The 23,358-nt window shown below is 38.8% G+C and overlaps 1 long non-coding RNA gene across 1 annotated transcript; it reads left to right on the top strand.

The window, feature by feature from the left end:
- Window positions 1-12,056: 12,056 nt before the first annotated feature.
- LOC149807133 (uncharacterized) lies at window positions 12,057-18,605 on the top strand. Its single transcript, XR_016421854.1, has 2 exons — window positions 12,057-12,259; window positions 17,741-18,605. It is a non-coding gene; the product is annotated as an uncharacterized LOC149807133 (long non-coding RNA).
- The last annotated feature ends 4,753 nt before the right edge of the window (window positions 18,606-23,358 follow it).

Here is a 23,358-nt window from a genome sequence, read left to right as displayed (position 1 = left end):
CCCATGCAACTGCTTAATAAAATGGTCCACAATTGTTTGTCTCCTTGTTGCAAACTCAAATTGGCAATGGCTGCCCCGATGACACAATACACAACGAAGATTTGGCAGAAAAAGACGATTTGCGTTTTAGGCACACGTTCTCCACACCACACCCACAAGGGTTGTTTTTGTAAATCTTGCAGAGAAGAACTGGGTGAAGGAGTGGTCGCCGTAGCTGCGTCTGTGTGAAAGGGCATGATGGTCACTTCTTTTATGGCTTGCGAAGCGTCGATCCAAGAATCAAAACTGGGTGGGTATCCTTTCCAACGTACTTTGACTTCTTTGACACGTCGTTTGCCCACTTTACGGGTTCTGCGTTCGATAATGCTTTCAATGTCGTACACGTCGTGTTCTTCTTTGGTGACACTTTGTAACTCGGGTAAGTAAAACGTTCCTTTGAGCACTTCTCCACGTAATGCGCATTGAGACTGATGGTGCGATGGGCTTTACTTTGTTGAAACAAATTTTGAGTGATGTAAACGACACTAGCATTACGATGATGCCCTTTGCGCGTGAACCACAGTTTAATTTCTTCTTCGTCTTCTCCTAACATGTCGTCGAGAATGACCAAATGGGTTTGACGGGAGTCAGAGACGATTCCGTCGTCTTCTTTAGGAATGCCTTCCACAAACACGATGGGATCGCCTTGACTTTCTCGCAAGAGGCTGTGCGCTGAATGCCACTCTTTGTAACACCACACGATCCGTTGAGGTGGCCGATCGATCAAATGATGTTTATGTTCGATCAAACGTTTGACAAATTCGGGTTTGCCTGAACCGCTAGGTCCAGCAATGAGCATGTTAAAGGGATGGCGAAGATACAAAGCCTCCCAACTGGCACGATCTAAGTGTTCGTCGATGACTTTGACAGTGAAGGAAGAGGGAGCAGAGACAGCAGAGGTAGCCATAGTGTTAGGAATGTCACTTGTGACACGAAAACAAACAAGAAGAGTTTATATACTTTTTTCAGGACACGTTTATTGAATGTTTTAAACATGAACATGAAAGACAAAAATACATAAAAGCCAAAGGCTTAAGTACAACGATAAAAGGCACATGAAAGCCATCAACGTGGAATAGAAACAAGTGTCTGTACAACATGTTTTGGGTAATGTTCTGACCAGTTCTGTAGGGGTTAAGGTCACACAAGTGTCCTCCCGAAAGGGTCTTTCAGGCATGTCCACGACAGTCCTGTCCTGGGTGACGGGTTCTTCTTCTGGTACCGTCACCAAAACTGGTTGAAAAGTAACTTTATTCTTTGAACAACTCTCGTGCATACTGGGCCACTTCTTGGGTCCAAGCTTCAAAACCCCTTTTTTTCCAGGCACGGACATCTGTCCAATGGGGGTGTAAGTCACAAGCTATACACACATCGTCATACACGTCTTCGGTAGCTAAAAGTTGACGAATCTTTTTTTTCTGTTGAGGTCGAGACGTATCCAGATGAAAACGCAAGGCTTTGAGCAAAAGGAGTTTTTAGTGACCATTTAAGGCCATTTGGGTGGTAAGTACTGTTCGTAGAGTCCACAAGGAATCGGCTGGTAAACGAAATCCCAGAAAACAAGTCACTAAGACACACACTATGCGTCGTCCCAAATTGATTGGATACAGTTCTTGTAATAATTGATGGTAATGATCCACAGTTTGAATATGGTCATTGAGTTCCTTCCACGGAATCTGTTCAATCATATGTGACATAAGCCGTGGCATGGATTCCTGATTTTATAGTCTCTTTATTTCGGAAGCAATAAAGGTACTTTCTAACTAGAGATCTCGTTCTCCAGTTGGGAATCTAAATCTTGCATACTGTAACCTACACTTCAAAGTTCGTTTAGAAGTTTCCACTTCCGCTAAGCAGATTCTACGTAAAATATGTTGGTAATCCTTTAACTCGTCTTCCTCAATGCGTTGCTCTAGGTGAATCTCGAAGTAACCAAAATGATGAACATTTCGTTCATTCACTAACTCAAAGTGTTGAACAAGGTCTGACCACTGAAACAATTTCTGACGAATCAGTCCTCTTATACCATTCAGGTACCAGTGGTTAAACATTTGGTAACGTAACGGATGCAATTGTTCTTTACGTTTGACTTGTATTTTGACCAGCTCTCGGTAAATGCGTTCTCTTAACTCCACAGGCAAAGCACGAATGTTCTCTTGTAAAGTATCCATGAATAGGTCATACTAAATTCTCTTTCTGACACAAGAAATGTACTGTTTGCACAGACGTGGTTTTAATTCATTGTCGAATCTAAATCGTTTAATCACTAATTTACACATTGCAATTCGTTCAGAAGTTTCCTCTTTCACTAAGTTGACATTGTGTGAAAGATGTTGGTAATTCGTTAACTCTTCCTCTGGAATTCGATGCAGTAAGTTTACAATGTAGTAGATAGAATCATCAATAGCAAACCAATCCTTTTTAAAACCAGGGGGTCGTTGATCAATGTCTGTCCAATGGAACACTTTCAACTGAATCAGTCCTTGTATAGCATTCAGGTACCAGTGGTTCAAACACCGGTGACGTAACGGATGCAGCTGTCCTTTACGTTTCACTTGTATTTTGACCAGCTCTCGGTAAATGCGTTCTCTCAACTCCACAGGCAAAGCACGAATGTTCTCTAGTAAAGTATCCATGAATAGGTCAGTCCGTACAATTCACGATCTTCTCCTAGAGCAAAAGTAATCCACATAGTGAGTAATTTCTGACCACTGCCACTCAGGATAACGTCCAAGAATCTCATTGAACTCTTTTGATGTAAACGGTTTAGAGTGATATAATAGGATGAATGCACACTTGACTGAGAGAAATCTAACACATTGGTTGACTTTTTTCACTTTCCTCTTGTGAATTTCTCAGCACAAAAGTTCTACAGTCACCCATTGAGATTTCACTCTGGCAAGTCCCTGCCAAACTTCCTTGTAAATCTTCTCTTGCAGTTCTTTAGGTAATGATTCAATATCGTTTTTGAAATGGAGTTTAAATACTGGTCTCGGTGATGTCCAACATTTGACTCCTAACCAATCTGGTTTCTTCTTCTTCAACGACATGGTAAGTTACTTCAATGTCTCGGTCCCACTAAGGGTAAGTAATGACAATTCGGTGACCATCGAGCATGTTCTAGGTAGGCCGAATCTTGTGGTTCCCAGTGGTGAAGTGACACACCGCAACTGAAGTACTTGACTTTATCCCCTTCGCCCAAGTAGAAAAATCCGGCTCTGGCTAATTCTTCGGGGATCGGGCCTCCCAGATACTTAGGCCATTTTCCTTTGAACGATTGAAGACGATTTTCAAAGTCGCAGTATTCCGACAAACGCACAGGAAACGAATATTCCTCTTTCACAGGTTCGTTTCGATGAGGGTTGGGTGACATGGACAGGAGTTTGCTCAGGGCTGGATGACATCCGTAGGGGGGTAGACGTGAAGGTGGACATCCACGTTTAAAACGAAACCCAGCAAAGTGTCCAAGAGGACGAGCGGCATCGCTTTCGCATCCCTCAGGTTTGACACGCACAGCATCACTTTCCATGATAGGGGTAGTGAGAACAAAGTTCCCATGATGCTTTACGGCATCGCTAAGGTCACAACGTACAGCATCGTTCCCATCGCAAGGCTCACAATCGCATTCTACTTCAGAGGCCCCAAACTTGAATTGTGCCTGTCTGAAGTTATTTTGTGTTTCTCTGAAAGTATTCATCTTGTTCGCTTGGTCTTGGTAGTCACAATGAACTATCGATCTTGACCATAGCCCCTTTTTATGCTAGTCGCAATGCAGTCTCAAGCTTGTACATCGTTCCTTTTTTATGTTTAGTTTTGAAAGGTACCGTCTCTAAGGTACCGTCATAATTGTACCGTAGTGTAATGGGTGGAAAGGCCATAGAAATGTAAGGGCAGTGCGGAGACCATCGAGTATGTTCCAGAATAGCTGAATCTTTATAGATACATAGATCCATTCGTAACTTCAGTCCGCAAGCGAAACACTGTACTTCGTATCCCAATCCTGACTCAGGTCCCAAGTAGACAAATCCTGTTCTAGCTAAAACATGCGAAGAAGGTAATCCTTCCCTATTAGTACTCCATTTTTGAAACGTGTCCAATCGACGGGCACAATCACAATAGTCAGGTAAGAAGACTGGAAAATGGTAGGGTTTGAACTTGGAGTTCTCATCGGGTTTCTCACTCGATTCTTGTTGTGGCGAAGTCATGCATCTGGTGAGTGGCTATCCACGTACAACCAATGTTTTATACCGACATGTCCATACGGTAAAGTGAAGTGATTGGGAAGTCGCACTCGCTTCTGGTACACGATTTGATAGACTTTTTCCAAGGGTCGACTGACGATGTGGTGATTGGGTAAACGTACAATCTTGTTGGGCTGATAGGTGGTCAGTTTAAAGTGTTCATCTTCTCTAGACTGCAAAGCTTCTTTCAATACGTCAAAGTTCGCCACTCGACTGGTACGATAATTCAGAGTCAATCCTTTCACTTTACACTTCGTGTGCACTTCTCCTTGTTTGTCCCGGTATTCGTAGCCGTAATTTTTAGGACCGCCACTGGCGAAACATAGAATCTTGTCGTCGGGATGCTCGTCTGTCCAGGCTCCTAAACGGTTTCCTTCGATGTCAGAGTGCTGTTGACTCGGGTGATCGATGTAGATGCAACTGTCCGTGTCAAAGTACAGGACGCGTTCCCCTAACAGTTCTAAAGCTTCGTACAATTTTAAGCGAGCATGAGCTGTCACGTAAGCCGCAATGATGACATTTCCAAAGGGGTCGTCTTGTACAAAGTCCAGATCTTCTTCGTAATTGACCAAGATCAAATCCTCGCGAACGACGACCACGTGTTTCATGAATTTGGTTTTGTCGTGAATCATCTGGAAGTAGCGGGAAGGTTCTGTCAAATATTCCGTCTTGGGTAAACACGGTCGTTGTGCCATTTTTCCCCACAAACAATTTAACATCATTTTGGTAAACGATTGCCTGCCTTCGTTTTTCTCGATGTGGTCCAAAGTAATGCCTTCTTGTTCCCAGTATTTCTCTTTGAATGTCTTTTGGTCTTCGGGAGTGTGACACCAGGACGGATAGCCGCTGGCTTCTTGTTTTAGTTTCAAAAAGGCATCCACGTAGTCTGCGAAAATGCCTTTCTGAGTGGGGTCACCCTTGTGGTATTGTTGTGTCTTGGGAAAGTGACAAATTTCGTACACATCTAACAGTTGGTATCCCGTGTCCAGAGCTTTAAACAATTCTACGCTCACCCACGTCTCCGTCAAGACGCGTTCTTCTTGGGTGTGCTGGCAAGGTTGGCTTTGGTTGCACGTTTCGGCACATGTACGGCACAAAGGAAACGTCAGTTTGTCTTGGCAATGGTGAAGTAAGACGGGATGGTACAAGTCGGTGGGAGGCAAAACTTTGCACTTGATCAAGCCTTCGTATTGTCGAATGTTTTCCAGGTCGATGTGTTCCGTTAACAATTGTGGGTGCCCTACAGGAAAACGACAATATTTGCACACGTAGGGATACAGCGAACACACGTCCTAGTACTTGATTTCTTCTCCTTTCTCTTCGTCGGCTTGGTACAGCAAACAGGTAGCATTGGTCCTTCCTCCGTACAAACTATCCCTCGGGTTCAGGGTGTCCATGAACTGGTAACTTTCCACGATGCGTGTAAACTCGGGATCGGTTTTCAAAACGGTGATCGTATTCGTGTTCCCACATTTCCACCACTTGGTATCCTTCCTGTTCTAACTTTAGGCGTCGCTGACAAGTGTCCTGGTACAAGCCTTCCATGGTTCGTTGTAAAAACTGATTTTTAGTACCACGGTCAGGGTAACAGACGGGACATCCGTGAAATAAGCAACCGTTAAACTCGTACACGATCTTGGGGTTTTCTAAGTCCCAGCCATCGACCGAATGCGTTCCGATGGTCTTTTCGCCCCCTCCGTTGCGGGCATGCTGAATCCATTTGTCTTCCTTGTCGCATAAGTAATATAACCAGCGTAGGGCTTTGACCGAGTATTGACGTTTGACATAGTTGGTCGTTTGAGGACTGATGACAGCCACGGTGTTTTCAGGCATGAATCGTTGCCGGTACACTAAGGAACACGCTTTGGCAATGGTGCAAGCTTCTTTCAAAGGATCGACCCCTCCGTGTTCCATGAACAGTTCTCGAAATTTTCCACAGCAACGCCGTAAAATGTCCACGTCGGAACGACAATACTTTAGCATTTCTTCCTGAAAGTCGAAAGGGTCGGAGGCGTGAGCCTGGTACCAAGCGTAGAAAGCTTCTCGTTGTTCGGTACGCATGTTGTCGGGGTCGTAATAGTGAGCCTCAGGCAAATGGGGTAGAACGGCATGTTGATTGGCTTCCGTATTGAAAAAGTGTGGAAAGTACCCTTTAGCCATTTCTGTCATTCCAAACGTTTTAGGCATTCGACTCAAAGGCATGGCCAAGTAACTCATCGAATCTTTAAACTGCACTTGTCCCACTTGCATGAAAATGATTTTGGCTCCGTTCAAAGTCACTTTAGGACGTTCGGTGCCATGTTCCGTATAGTATCTCAAAAGAAACTGTCCATCGTATCCAGAGAAATTGTGAGCCATCACCGTGGCATGACGATGACAATCTCCGTAAGGTTCGATGTCCTCTTGGCTCCACGTCTTGTCGATGGGGTCTAAGACCCATTTAGCGAAATCGGCTAGCATATTCGGTCCTCGAAAGATTTTTTCACGCCCTCCAGGAATCTTACTGCAGTGAGGGCAATGACTGAAGATAGGTTCTTGAATGCACTTCTCGCACGCTCGATGAGCCACGCAGAAATTAGGAATGTGAATGCCAGTCTGTTGCATGCATTCGAAATCGAAAAAGATGAAATTGCCTTTCTTCTTCTTGTGACCGTCCTCTTTCTCTGGTTGGGGTTGGTATTTTTGCACGTAGCGTTGGTGTTTCAAGTCCACGATGTGGTGACAAATGTGACATTTTTTCTTTCCTCGACATACGTGTGCCTTGGCAGTATTGGTATATAGACCTTGTCCACACGTAGGGCACAGTCTCAGCAGTTGACAAGCACATTTCTGCTGTGAACCTTGCGTCTTCAAATGTTGTTGGTAACAGGTAGGGCTGACAAACGTGCGCAGACAAGTAGAACAATGCACTCGTTCTTGCCCTTCCTTCAGACAGGGTGGAGAGGCCAAACATCCTAAGCATTTCGATCCATAATGCTTGTGATGCTCTCGATTGTTATAGCCATAGTCACATTTCTCACAGTAATAACTATATCCCAGGAATGCGGTGATGCTAGTAATGGTATCGAAATGTTCATCGTGATGATAGACATGAATGTATTTTCCATCCTTAAAGTCTTTCCCTCGAAACAACAGAGGTCCGCGCACTTCTTGAGGGTGCACTTTCAAGGTGTAGCGTGGAGCTAGGACATCTTGCAATTTTTGCATCTCAGGAATACCGCAGAGTGTGTCTTTAGGCAAGCCGGCTTGTTGTAACAGGAGTTCTGCTTCGTTTCGTTGTTTGGCTCGGTCGGCCGTGTCGTTTTTGTCGGCATAGGTTCGTCCTACCACGATAGCCCTGGCTGAACACATCTGGTCTTGAGAATTGTGAATTTTGACGAGACTACGCTTAATGCTACGAAGACCGTTCACCAATAACACCTTTTTGCGTTGTCCGGTCCCTTGAGGAGGAGAGACGTGGGTCATGTCTAGTGTGGCTTTTCCATCGGTGATGTCAAACTGGTCATTGGATTGTTGTACGTGTTGAATCTTGCCCATGACTTTGGAAGCGGTCAATTCTGCAGGGCTGCTAAACTCGATCCAAACAGGGGATTTCAAGCCGTCGTGTTGTATGGAAAGTCTCAAGCGATTGTCTTCTTTGGGTTGACATTGTCGCTTAAGTGTGGTGAGCGAAGAATCCCACATCTCGGTGATGAACCCTTCTGCTTTCTCTAACGGTACTTCGGACTTGAAATCTTTAAACTTCACCGTGTATTTGTAAGCCGTGGTTCTAAATTTTCTAGAGGAGCGCTTTTCCGTCTCTCGAATGGAATAGTACTTTTCAGGATTGACAAAGGGTGGTGGACTTGGTTTAGAGGGTTCGGATTCTGGTTCACTCATGTCCTCTTCAAAATCACTGGCATGAATTTGTGCCAAGATTTCAGCCCTGGTACGAGGCGATAGATCACGTTTCTGCCTCTTACTTTCTTCTTCTTTCTTCTCGAATGAATGGGATCGTTTCATCTTGAAAGCAAAAAGTCAAATGACTCAAGTTCAAACACCATAAACTACTTTATAGTCATAGCAGACCAGCGTATATAAAAGGGTGTGTGTCTTGTCCTTTCACTATTCATTTCAGTCTCAAGCCGAGCACAACGATGGAAGAGACTAACCAGATGGAACGTTTCGTCAGAGCTTTGCGAGGGGTCATTAGAAAATTCTCTTCAGACCAGCCTACGGACTACTCTCCTTCCTTTAGAGATAAAAGTCAAGATACTTGCTATATCTGTCAGAAGAAAGGGCATTGGTCTTCAGAGTGTCCAGACCGTCAAAAAAGAACAAAAACAGGGACTAAAAAAGACAAAAGTCAAGATACCTGTTATTATTGTCAAGAAAAAGGACATTGGTCTCCAGTTTGCCCTAAGAAACAAGAGGAGTCAGAAGAAGAGAGGGATTCTGGAGAGGAAGAAGAAGAGGAAGAAGAAGAGGAAGAAAGCAAACAGGTGAAGAAAAAGAAACAGGAGAAGAAAAGAAGGGAAGAAAGTGAGGATGAAGAGGAGGAAAAGATTGTGACGGTGAAGAAATTCAAAAAAAGACAGAGTGAAAAATGAGACAGAAGAAGTCTATGAACTTTTTAAAAGTGTTATGCTGCGAATTGTGAATTGGATTGTAAATATTGATAAAAGAATAAATTAGATATAAAGATAAGTGCCTTTGGGTTTTGATTTTAAAATAAGAAGCTATACTCACGCACTCATACACAGACACGTACTATTGGGTAAAGTGGTTTTTTTTTTAGTTATTGGCAATTGAAAGTCTATCTCTTTTCAAGAGACATGGGTGGCCCTGAAAAGGGCCTTTTTTGGTGTAGGGGTGAGTTGAAGCAATCAACTTTAACTGCCTTAAGCCTTTGCCACGGCCAAGGCCTACTTCTGGACTGCGTACTGTTGATGATAACGATGATTTGGTTGAAATCACTAAAGGTGGTACGGTAGGCTTAGTCACAGAGTTGGAGTGTTTAGCTCGGGAAGGTCGTATTCTCTTCGGTCGTAATAAAGTAGTCTGATACATTTGTTTCAGACTTCTTAACTCCGCTAAAATGTCTAACAGTACCGTGACCGTTTGATTTTGACACCCTTGTTTCTTTGCTGCTGCTTCTTGTTGTTGTTGTTTTTTTCTTACCTCTTCTTCTTGCTGCTGTTGCTGTAGGACAAAAGCTTGTTCCGCTTCCTTTTGCTGTTGTATAAATTTCTCCAATTCTTCTTTCTGTCTCTGTCTAAAATTCTCCACGTGCGGTAATGAAGGAGAAGGTGACGAAGGTTCCGGAACAAATTCTTGCGAAGTAAGAAAATCCACAAAATCCCAATTCACCTCTTCTGAAAGTAAGTCCGGGTTCCCTTGGGCAGTCTCCACGACTGGTGCACCCCAATTTATCGTTTTCTGAGTTTCCGTCATGTTGAAAAAACTAACGCATGGGTTGGCTGCGCACAGGCGCTAGCGAATCTATATAGACCACGTGACGTCACAGACTGCTCTCTTCGGATTGGACGTGGGGTGACTAAATTTTGTAACGCGTGTTTGGATTGGTCAATGAACTCAATCCGTTTCGATCCTTCCTCTCCCTATAAATAAGTGCAGTTCACTGCATTCCTTCACCTGTTCTCGGCACCCCAACATGTGGACCGACGTACAATCTTCAACGCTTGTGTCTTCGATGATGTTCCGGACGGACATACCGATGTATGTCCGATCCAAGTGGACAGTTGTCCACAGGACAGACACCAGCCTGTGGATACGATGAGTCTATTTGGAGAGGCAAGGATGCCTCAAGAGAGTCTTAATCTATGGTCCTGCAGTCAGGCGCAGCCTAAGGACAAGAAGAAGATGTCACAGATGCCCTTTATGTTAATGGTTTATTAACATAAACCCAAATGCCCTTTTCAGGGCCACTCCTATATCTCGAAAAGACCTTGACTTTCATTGCCTACCCCATTTTTATTTTATTTTATTTTTTTTAAAAAATAGAGACCCCTCCCTGTTTCAATTTTTTCCTGTTCCTTTTTCATAGACCCATCAGGTCGGGACCATATTAAAATAGGGTTCCGACCCTGTTCCATTTCCCCTTGACGCTCAACAGGCCCACGATTTATTCCCATGTTCCATTTCCCCTTGACGCTCAACAGGCCCACCCTGTTTAAATTTCCCTTGACCCTCAACAGGCCCAAGATTATTTTTTTCCATGTTAATATCCCTTGACCCTAAACAGACCCAGGGTTTTTTTCCCATGTTAAATTTACATGGACCCCATATCCCCTCAGGGTTTTTTCCCATGTTAAATTTACATAGACCCCATATCCCCCCAGGGTGGTTTTTAATGGTAAGTCCCCTAGACCCTATATCGCCCCTATTCAATACTGACAATTCCTAATAAATTCGCTGTCAGTTCGTAGATAAGGTGGAAGAACCTTGCAGATATTAATTAATGCTAGACAAAAGACTGATTGACTGATGTTAACGACACTTCCATTATATGCAAGATTATTTTGAATTGTAGATATGGGAATAAAATGACCTAATTGTCTGGACAGGAATCGAACATGCATCTCATTGACACGCTAACCATTTAGGCACAGATAGATGAGGACCAGCATACATACATACATACATACATACATACATACATATTGTAATAGATGGAAGATGGTGTGTGTGTGTGGTGTGTGCGAATTTGCGTAAAGGTTTACAATATTTATAGAAATGCTCCGAGTCTTGACCTTTTTATTTTTGACTGTATGAAATTGTGATAAGATATTTAATAAGGAGAAAATGACTAAAAGCATGAATATATGTATTTGATTACGTTTAACATATGCAATATATAAATGTTATTAGATGGTGCCTTCATAATCTCAACGTAATTATTCAGCAAGAAATGGATGACCCACTGTAAAAGGGCTTAGAAAGTTAGTCTTAATTTCTTAGTGTGGCGGGATATAGCTGCTTGTTTAGTATGGAACAATATTACTTTTGTATTAAGACTGAATCAATAACAGTAAATTGAATTTGATTGAATTGAATTGATTCCTATTGTTATATTTTATATATCTGTGTGTGTAATTCCAGTCTATTTTTAAGAATAAAGAAATTAAAATTCGTTGTCTTGTCTTATTTTAATAAGTACTTATCTTAATATCTTCAGTTAATTATAACTACCTCAATACAGAGTTATTTTTATTTCGTGGAGATATGTAGTTAGAGATGCTAATGTAGACAGCAGTCTGCTGATCTTCGAATTTCGCTCCTATTTATACTCTTCGGATATTCGTCATGTGAGGTAATTTTAACCAATCATTTCTTGTCCGGGATGCCCAGCAGGTTGGATTGTGCCGAACAGATATTCTGCAACCAGTGACACAAACTGCGAGTTAATATACAATTTAACTAACATCACGTCCGTTTACACTCTGACATTAGCAAATATATAAACATTACGTATTATGTTCAGTCTGTCAAACATCAAAGTATTTTAAATCGTAACCAAGACTGCTAATCTTGGGTGAAGAGTAAACAAGTACCAATGAACGCTGATAACATTGAAAATACACTAACCAGCATAAAAATGAAGAATACACTATTAAATATTCAAAACATACTCATACTTATATGAAAGAAGGCCAACATTTACAAGCAACAAGTGAAATTAAATCAAAATGTGAACGTGATAAATTTACTAGTGGAACCGGTCATGTGATCTAGTGTCGGCCATCTTGCCTGCAGACGTATTTTTGTGATGTCAGATGTTGGAGTCATCGAGCTTAGTGCTATTTAAATGGTGATTCGGATGGGAATTTAAGTGTGATAACCATATTCCTGGGTGTGACAAATTCATATAATATAAGATTCTAGAAGAGTATTTAACGATATGCGAGATTATACTCGATGACAGTGCAGTTGTTACCACATGACCAGAGATCATACTTGACATACAACATGATATCAAGGTAATTCGCGGTCTATACATTTCTAATAACATTGCAATATTCAAATTCACTCTTTCGGAAGTTTATATATATATATATATATATATATATATATATATATATATATATATAGGCATGCACAATATGTTTAATTTATGACATTAAAAACACCCTCCCCATTCATCATATTAAAGCTTTAGAGCCCCCAGGTCTATTCAAGTACATTCTTAAAATTCGATCTGGAGCAAATAATTGAATGTCAGGAGATATACTACATTTTGGCTAGATAGGTAGATTGGGTGTGTGAGATTGAAATAGAGACAAGTTAAAAAGAATGTGGCAGACAGACACAAAGAATGAGAGAAATTAAATGAACAAAGAAAAATGAATAAAATGGAACTTAATGGAAGAAAGACTATCTAAAGGAAAATATGTGAAGTTGATACGGATGATATCAGCAAAACAATTAACAATAAGAAAACACATGCTAAATTTACAGCTTACATCATTTTCATTGAAGTAGTCCACAAGGCGATAAAACTGGTTCTGCTGTCCAATCTTTCTTTCATGTGAATCGTTTCAGTTTTTGGAAGCTGGAAGCTGTTAATACGAAGAGGCAAAAGAAAAAAGTGCTTATCGAAAGATAATGGAAAAAATAATTAACTCTGAACTTGGCTAAATATTTTAGACCAGCTATGTAACTATTTTCAAGGTAATTACAACTTGCTTTTTCTCATAGTCAAGAGGTTCTGGATTCCTTTTTTATTCCTGTGAGAAATTATATTGACTGAATAACATATTTTCAGTAATTTGGCTATATTGGTCCTTTGTTGCTCCGCTTTAAAAAAAACTGTCTTTATTTCCTAATATATTGTGATTCCTAGTTTTTATATTATTTGCCTTTCCTGTTTTCATGTGTGGGATGTCTTAGTGTTCGAGAACATGTTTTCCTTGAGGTTCAATAATACATCATGGAGTGGAATAAATTAGTTCAAAGTACTTGTATGATGCCATTGTCCAAATTTCAGGCAACAAGAGTATGTTTCAGTGAATCCCTTACAAAAAGTCTGATGGTCAAAATCCCATACTGATATTGATATAAGTTTTAGGAGATGATTTCGAAACGCAGTCCTTTAAAATTTTTAATTTAAGGTATAACAGTACCAATTGCGCAAGTCCAGGTGGGCGGAGCTTAAGGTGTATGGAACATTGTATTCAGAATTAAAGAACAAAACTAGCTGTGATTGGTGCATTATGTAAGACTTGTACTTTCTGTTTGGCTTAAAAAAAAGTTGAGCCTCTTGGCAACATGTGAGTTTGTGTTAATTTCTATCTAGATCATATTTTGTATTTTTTATGATTTTTTTAAAATATGGTACACATGCCTGAAAATGTGCTTGTTGTGACTAGATAACTCTTACCCCTGTCTAGTTCCAGTAGAGTTATCTCTCTTAAATGCAATGGAGTACCTGGTTATGTCATTGTCAAATTGACAATCTAGCATTGTTCTATATGACAGCGTGTGACATGCATGCCCAAGTAGGACAGAAAGTATATTTATTTCACAAAACATTAGCATTGAGGTATATGGAAAAACAATTGGTACCGTGATACCTAAAGGAAAGAATAGCCTCACAGTGTTTCCATAGAAACGCATACATGTGGGCGGCATTTATGAACTATACTAGTTTGATGTAGGAAAACAAATGTATGCTGAACAATTTAGGTCAAATATTGAAAGTTCTTTAAGAATAAAATGTATGAAATCTTTAGAAAATAGCACAAGATGGCTTTGGATGGGGACTTTTGATAACTATAGCTATGATAGATATAGACTTGTGTTACCTGATGCCTTTATGTATGTGCTGTTACCTCCTAGATTGGAATGCATGCAACAAAATAAGTTATGTAAACATAATATAGTTGATTTTGGCCAAATATTGGCTATTGTACCTGCAAAAGATGAAAAATCATGTGTACAAAAACAACTATCTTGTTCTTGTAAGGCATGCCATAAACCAGGATAGAGAACATTCTAAGTACACTTGTAGATAGATCACTTGTACCATGTGGGATGTTCTGGCATGAGTAATTTTTAGGTAATTTATTAAGGATTTGGTATTCCTTCCCATTTTGATTTGAATTGTCCTGCTCTAATTGTCCCTTTTTTTTTTTTACACTCTCCTGCTTTGAAATTGTTCATGTAGTTAGTTCAGTTCTCTTGCATTCCCTTTTGTTGAAGTAGCAGTGAATACCAACAAACAAGAACAGTTTCCTTAAGTCAGCATTTCCCATTGGCACTTGTATAAGCCCAATTATAATCTACTATTGACTTTCAATTAATCCTATTTCTTTCTGTCAAGCTGCTCCTGTGGAATTTCCATGTTTGGTCCAACATTACAGAATGATAACCATTTTAGTCACACAGTGCGTATTCATTCCATTCAAATCCACACTGTTCTTGAAACTTTGCATCCCATCGCAAGAATCCAAATTGGCATGAGATGATATCTGCATGGTTATGGAAGGCTGCACTCTACATGCCGGCATTGTAGAAAATATGAACTATGTGATATGAAAGAGCTGCGTCATCTTAGAAATTAAAATTACATGACTCTTGAGGTCTCCACTAAACATAGGAGTCTAAATGTTAGGTTCTCACTTTGTCAGTAATGTATTTTGAGATAATTTAATTGCAATGAAGTTAATACAGGTTGTTGATGAACTCATCTATATTACATGGATAATGTATTCAAGGTTACCACACCTTATGTGTATCATTCAGTTATCTCCCTTACACCAGTCATAACATTTCAAGGAAATAAAATCTCACATTTTCAGTGACTGATTATGAAAATAAAGAGAAGATTTGTGAAGTATTATATTAGCCCTCAATCTTGATGCAAATGTAAGTAGAAGCAATTTGATAATTTCTCACAGTAAAGTTTACAAGTTTAAAAACTGATAAGGTATGTTCTGCTTGGCTCTGAGATAAGTTTCTCTCTATCTTATGCCAATTATTATTAAATTCTTATGTAGAAGAAATATACTTTATATGTATCTATATTATCTAAATTATTCACCCTTTTATATTAGATGGAAATGAACACAACTTCACTTGAAATTTGGGTCCTGTAAGGGATGTTATAGCACAGTTGCCTTTGGGCTGTCCTTGGACCTGTTGGGCCCTGCCCCATATATTTGTCCAAGGTAAGGTCATCAAACTTTCACTTCTCATTTTTCGCATTGCTGATTTTGCCACCTTTAATTCCTTTATCATAAGCTACCTCTCCCTTTTAGATAAACACTTTCCTCCTGTTTTTAACTCCATTTGATGTGCTATACTTAGTGTTTATATTTGGCATTTTTCTGTATTTTATTCCCCTAATTTCACCTCCCAATCCAAACATAACCACTTAGAAGCTGCGATTTACTATATTTGGTGACTGACTGGCTTATTGAAACAATTTTATTCACATTACAAAGGAGGAAAGCTTACTATTTGTGTTACAAAGAGGATGGGTAGGTGGACCTTTGTGTGAGGACTGGTGGTTAGTGACCTCTTGTATCTGTAGATAGCGTAAAGTGGTCAAAGCTTATACTTTATAATAAGATTGGGTCATGTCCACCTGTCTCTGATGTTAAGTTCTGCACCTACCAAACAAATATAAATTCCTTTCTTTTAGGTGAATTGTACATTTTGAAGTAGGACAGGTGCATACTATTTGGTACATTGACCTTTGACCTAGTTATTACATAATATGATATAATGTGATTTATCCCATATCACCTATGTGAAGTTCAATAATTGCTGATATGAATAAGATACAACTCATAGTTGAAAGAATTCATTTTATTTCAAAAGATGATTTTGATGGTGAAGCAAAAGTATGAAAACAATAGTTCAAACAGCTCAATGACATTTCTATACACATTCATATAAGACATAGGTTAGTACCTCATCAAATTGTTTTTCACAAATGAGACTAAGTATATTTGTTACTTATACAGTCCCGAACTATTTCACAGATTATTGGAAAAATTAAGGTTTGCTATAGGTATAACGGTACCAATTGCGCAAGTCCAGGTGGGCGGAGCTTAAGGTGTATGGAACATTGTATTCAGAATTAAAGAACAAAACTAGCTGTGATTGGTGCATTATGTAAGACTTGTACTTTCTGTTTGGCTTAAAAAAAAGTTGAGCCTCTTGGCAACATGTGAGTTTGTGTTAATTTCTATCTAGATCATATTTTGTATTTTTTATGATTTTTTTAAAATATGGTACACATGCCTGAAAATGTGCTTGTTGTGACTAGATAACTCTTACCCCTGTCTAGTTCCAGTAGAGTTATCTCTCTTAAATGCAATGGAGTACCTGGTTATGTCATTGTCAAATTGACAATCTAGCATTGTTCTATATGACAGCGTGTGACATGCATGCCCAAGTAGGACAGAAAGTATATTTATTTCACAAAACATTAGCATTGAGGTATATGGAAAAACAATTGGTACCGTGATACCTTAAGAATATCGTGTGATTTTTTAAAAAAAGAAGATTTTATTTTTTAATGATTAAATGTATGGATATTTTTGTGAAGTATATGTTTCCAGCTTGTGGTGTTCATGAAACTGATACAAGGCACGTACACCTTCCATAGTTACTTCACATTACCTAAGCAGTGGAATACAGTAGCCGGCTAGGAGAGCTAGCCACGTGTAGCTGCAAAACTCGGATTACAATTATAACTGGAGGGTCAGCACACACGAATGCAATTTCAATCTATTTTTAGAGCTTGTTTCCTCTCTCTCTCTTTTGGTGTTGATCCTTGGATTAAATTTACGTATTCTTGTATTGATTTAAAGAAAGTGTTTATTATGTAGAATATGAACATTATGGTGTGATTGTCTGTGTGTATTTTGGTGATAATGCAGTGAGTAATGAGCATTGAAGCGAGCCTGGAGGTGAAATCTTTGACCTATGGCACGTTGTTTTGTTTCCTATGACAAGAACATCATTGCGAATTCATCTTTGAACTTTGAAGATACTTTTCAATATAATAATCATTTATATGGGCACAATGATAAGTTCAGTACTAACAAATATATGTAGGGACTTTAAAGGGACAGTAATTGCGACCTGAGTCAATAGACACGTTGGGTTCAAATGAAGTAGAACATTTAAGTATGGCGACCATTTTGAATTGCATCGAGCTGTTTAGTACACAGTGTTTTTCTAAATTATCCCGCAGGGAAAGGGACAGCATTTGCGTCACGAGTGTCACTTTGTGTTAACAATTACCTTTAGACACGAAAAATGAATGAGTGAATTCCTGGATGGGGTGTATGCATTTCTTTTGCCCTCAGCTTCCATTGACTTTTGAAGTCAAATACATATTCTCGGGTTTTATTATAACTAACTCGCCACCCCAAAGGACATTGTTGAACTCACCGGAGTACTCTTACATTTTATGATTTCTTTTAATGGAACTTCTATTTTTGCAGGTTGATGCCGCGTCCAATTTGTGCATAAAACTGTCCCTTGAACCCTATGCAGACGCTGAATGTATTGGTCTTAAATCTATTACGTGACGCCAGGAACAAGTGGAAAAAACTCCATAAGTAATATTCAATTTAAAAAGCCATTGTTGATGTTCACCCAATCAATTTTCGTCCACGTGGACGCTATAATAACGAAGCGCAACATGTATATGGGCTATTTGTCTGATTATTATATTTTGCTGTTTTTAACAGTCTAAATATTTTGCCTTTACTACACCAGCAGACAGAAAGCTACGTAAAGAGACTGAACTAACCTGTCTATCATAAAGTTCAGCTTGTAACGAATACTGCGCTAGAACCATGACGATTTAGTTATACCAAAGTCTACAGCGAAAATGTCATAATAATACGAAATTACTGATCTTGCTTATTGGTCAATGGTATATTATAATACCTTTCCGTAATGTCTGCCATCCCATCCCCAGTGTACTCTATTAGGCGGATTAATACATCTTACATTTGCTGAAGTCCGGCTTAAAGCATGTATAAACAACCAATTATATCGTGCCCTGCATGGGTACAGTCATATTTTCCTCCGTTGATAGTACAGTCCAATATGTCGCTTTTCGTAATAGATCTGGGACGTTTATCTGGCTAAAGGAAAGGTCAGGAAATGTGCTATTGGATTGAAAACGTTACTAATCCTTTGTGCGACCGATTAATCTAGTGTGAATTACTACAATATTTCGTTTTAAAAATCATTTTTTTCTTGGACATTATTCCATTCTTGGGTTATCAGCTATTCATGGACGCAAATAATCGTTGCACAAATCTGACATCATAAAAGGTGATATGAACTCTTCTTGAATTTTTCTTGTTCTCGTATTTAGAAAAGAAAGAACACTTGACATTGTTTACATGAGATATAACATAAATCCATTTTATTATTAATGTGCATCTTCATACATTATTTTTTGTACATGCTTATACCGTCTGCAAGTCACACCATTTGCACCGAATAATCTTTCGCCGTGTAGAAAGCTATATTGGAATTGTTGAGTTTTGTTTATTCACCGCGTGCATTGCTATATAACAAGTTCACTCTTCTACAACATTTAGTCAGAAATGCTTGGAATGATACTTTGGACTGGAATAGATCTATTTGTTTTACCTTTAAATACCAGGGCGCCATGTGCATCAAACGGTTCGGAACAACAAAGGGCCGAAAATGAAACTGAAAACCAGTAATTCAATAAACAGAGAGTGATCCTCGAGGAGAAAATGTTTAGCTTTGGAAGCTGCTTTCTAAACGTATGTCTGTTTTCGAATTCTAGTGCACTGGTATGTATTGAAGTGAGGAGAAGCTTTTACGTAACTGCCAAAGAATTTCGAGAGCTGCGAAGTTGTTTTCCAGACATGTTCACGTGAACTTTTCATTGATTATATAACTCCGTTCATTCTGTTCTTCTAGTTACCGATTTATAAGATTGCAGAAAGGAGTATCTATTTGGATATCGTGAAACCACATTCTTGCGGATTTGGGCGTCAAAATTCGCTAAGGTCATATTACTGGTAGATTGTTATATATATATATATATATATATATATATATATATATATATATATATATATATATAGTTGTACGTTCTCAATTAAATTCAAATTCTGTAAAATTTAACGTGTTACTGAATAGTCTTGCGTCAAACGGTGCGGATGTCGAGTTTGCAATTAACCATCAGAAATATGGACGATATTGTTATGTTCTGACACACGGAGAAGAACTATATTTCGACTGTTTTACAGCAAAATGTTCCACAGTACATTCGAATGTGGATAACAGTTATTTATTTTAGAACTGAACGGCGTTCAGGATCGCTTACTGTTGCAATAAGAATTTTTCCGATTCTACTGACGCCTCACTGGTACAACTCATTTCGCGAATTTAATGCCCAATTCCTTAATGCGCTACTACTACTACTAGTAAAAACAACAACAGTACTACTACTACTACTACTACTAAAAACAACAACACTACTACTACTTCTAATAATAATAATGATAATAATAATAATAATAATTCTTATTATTATTATTATTATTATTATCTTTTTTAACGAGGAAAACACACTTGGTCATGAAATACCCAATTGTCATGAAGTCCTCAAATTTGTTTTAGCACATTATGCTATAAGTCACTTACACTCAGGTATGCTCGCACACGCACTCGCACAGCTTTAAAATGGATTAATATACGTAACTACAGTCTTCCACAGGTACATATATGAGCCATATACTATACACGTTTAAGTATGTCTAACGTTAGATATATATATAGAATATAACATGCACAAATTATAGATACAATGATAAAATTTTGTATTGGAAATCTCTGATATGTCATTCTAGCTGGTCAAGAAAGAATTTCTTTAATAGGGTTTTAAATGAAGCAAGATGATTGAATCACGTGTGCTCATGGGTAAGGAATTCAAAAAGGTAGGTGCTGATACAGTAAAAGAGCTTTTAAAATGGTTGGTTTTCGACCTGGAATCTTGAGTTCTTTATCGGTTGTTGGTGAGAAATTATGCTCAGTGATTGGATAATCTTAATTCGGTTAGATTAGCGATATAATCCTGATATACCTGGTTTAGAGGCAGATTTATCACGTTTCCTTTAAAATAAAGAATTTGTTTTGTATATGTAACCGCTGTAGACAAAGCATTGGATTGGGTTTTGAACCATCACATCAATCTTGCCTCATTAAAATCGAAATACGTCTTCATAATACTACATTGGTTGCTAGCGAGTGCCCCTAGCCACAATAAGTTTTGCACGTTTGACATTGTCGTATTGTCTGTTGTCTTTTTATGTCAGTTCATGCTAACGTTACACCTGACATGCGAATTATGATTTTGTAAGAAGCTTAAAGAAGAGATGTTTGACAGAGTCGATTGCATGTCTGAAAAAAATATAAGGAGTAGAAAAGAGATGATGATCACGGACGACGCGAATAAATGATGTATAAGAAGTTCTTAAGACATATATCATTGGTAATTTGGTTTTGAAAAACATAACAAATTTAGCAAAACAGGCTAATCTAGGTAAAGAAGCTTCACAGAGGACTGGCTAGAAAACAACCTCATTTATTATGTTTATTAGTCCGTGTTCTTAGTCACACGTACAAAGTATGACATGTATTTTTCGATCTTTCCGTCTGCCAGTATATCTGTGGACCAAACTCGCGCTTAATACACTTACACGCACTCGTGTTTTTAGATTCGTATGTATGTCTATAGACGGGTTTATACAGGTAATCACATGAAGACATTTGTTTAAACGTTCATTTTATACCTTTACTTTCCTTCATTCAGCTATCCACATTTATGAATCTATCTATCTATCTATCTATCTATCGGCTGACGCAGACTAATGTTCACATTTTCGATTAAGATTAGAAAAACAGCATGAATCTAGACAAACATCTCTTAATAGCATGCCGAAATGTTATCATTGATGTCTATATTGTTACACCACACCTCTTCTGAATACACCAATAACATAGTTGAAATATGTCCTGACTAGAGTAACACTAGAGACATAATAACACAGCTATCTTGCAAACGACTTCATTAACGCCATTCATAAACTATTTTACTGTTTATACAAGGAAAAGGGATTTGTAACCGGTTATTTTTAGTTGAATGTGTCTGATTATCAAATGCCCCTGATCCGTCCGATTTTAGGGGATTACCGTTTTAGCGTGTGTGGAGAAGAATGTGACCAGTTGAGTTTTAAATTAAGGCCTTGGCATCGTTTTCTTATGGAAATGATGGGGGAGGTGATTTCCTTTATTTACAAAGGTTTTGACGAGTTATTTCTCTGATAATTTGTGATGCAAGCAGACATTTTATTATATGACATTTTCTTTGTCGGGGGAAACGGAAAATGGAGTTGAATAAGTCATAGATTAATTTGACAAATTTAAAATGCCAAAATAGCAATGACATTTTCAAACGCAATATGGTAATACAAGTGAATTGTGCTTCTTCATATGAGATTAAGTCATTTCATCTCCCTTTCCTTCATTGTGTCTATAATTACCCACAATATCCTTGTTTTTGGGATGGGTGGGTGGGGTATTTTTTTATTCCTCTGACGTTTCTTCCCACTGAAAACCAGTTTCGTTGCAACGAGTACTTCTTTAAATAGTACTTCTAAATTGTGAGGAAGCGGGGGAGAAACTAATGCTTATTTTACCAGACTAAACGAGCATGCACCGCTCCAGACTAACATGAATAATGTTTATTCAGAACTAAGTTATTTGCACCTATTGACAAAATGTAAATCGTATAATTTCCATCCCATTGTTGCACTGTTCTATGTCTAACATTACACATATCACAGGAAGACTCCTTTAAAGAAGACACTTGTTCATACATTTTCCTGGAACGATAAACGAAAAGCGACAAGCCCGAAAGTGCAGTATACTCGACTGACATTAAGACGTTTGTCAACAAAACATTGTCCCTTTCAGCACTTGTCATTACACAGTTTTAAAAATCAAATATGGCGGCACTTAGATCAGTACCTCTAATTTACATTAGTATTACTGCCAATTTCTGAATGAAACAAAGTAACAGAATCATTTAATTTCAATAACTTGAAACTCTTGATTATGAAGTTGCTAGTGATGACACGTTATCAAATCGTTGTGACGCCAATGAAGTTATTATGTCATAATGACTAGTGGCTGAGGGATCCCCGACCGAGTCATACCAAAGACTTACAAAAATGGTACTTACAGCTGCCAAGCTTGACGCTCAATATTAAGAGGTTAGTGTTAGTACTGGTCAGCCTGGTGTCAGGATAATGTGACTGGGTGGGACATCATGGTACATGTCTGCGGCATGATGCACCAGTGTTAGACATCACTATAAACTGTCACACTGCAGACATCGTAGCCATATGACTGAAAAATTGTTAAAGCTACGTTAAAAATCCAAATCACACACACACACACACACACACCATTGGCTGAGGGCAGCTTAAAATGACTATCATTTGTATTATAGGTATTTTCTAGCAAGCGACGGGAAAAAGCAGAGGGTGTTCCGATTGGGTTAGTTTGAACACGGGCCCACTTCGGTCTTAAGCGATATGCAATAAACCTAAAACTAGGTAATCGGGACGAAACAAAACACTACGTAAAACGAAAACTAGATACACCATTTGTTAAAATTTACGTCATGCTAGTTAAACAGTATATTATCCAAACGTCATTTTGAACGTCACGCGTTCCACACTCCATCTCACTTGTATAAGGAATGGAACTATAAGGTATCCGCTATAGACAATCCACAAGGAGGCGTAGTTGTAAATTTTATTTTCAGCAGACTCATATCTGCAATTTGTAAGTGCAGATACACTCTGTGTATTCCGAAACTATTTTTATTTCGATTTTTGTTAAAAAGCCACGAGGTGTTGCGATGGAGATCTACTGTCGGAATATGCGCTGACAGGACAGTCTACGCCACTCGTAGTAGGTTACGCGCTATATGCAGATAATGGATATTGACCTTACCACATCAAACACCCTTAGTATGTTGTTTATTTTACAAACTATA

Source organism: Sinohyriopsis cumingii, chromosome 1 (genome assembly GCF_028554795.1).
Source record: "Sinohyriopsis cumingii isolate HCF-2022 chromosome 1, ASM2855479v2, whole genome shotgun sequence".
NCBI lineage: Eukaryota > Metazoa > Mollusca > Bivalvia > Unionida > Unionidae > Sinohyriopsis > Sinohyriopsis cumingii.
This window is presented reverse-complemented; position numbering and strand designations above follow the sequence as displayed.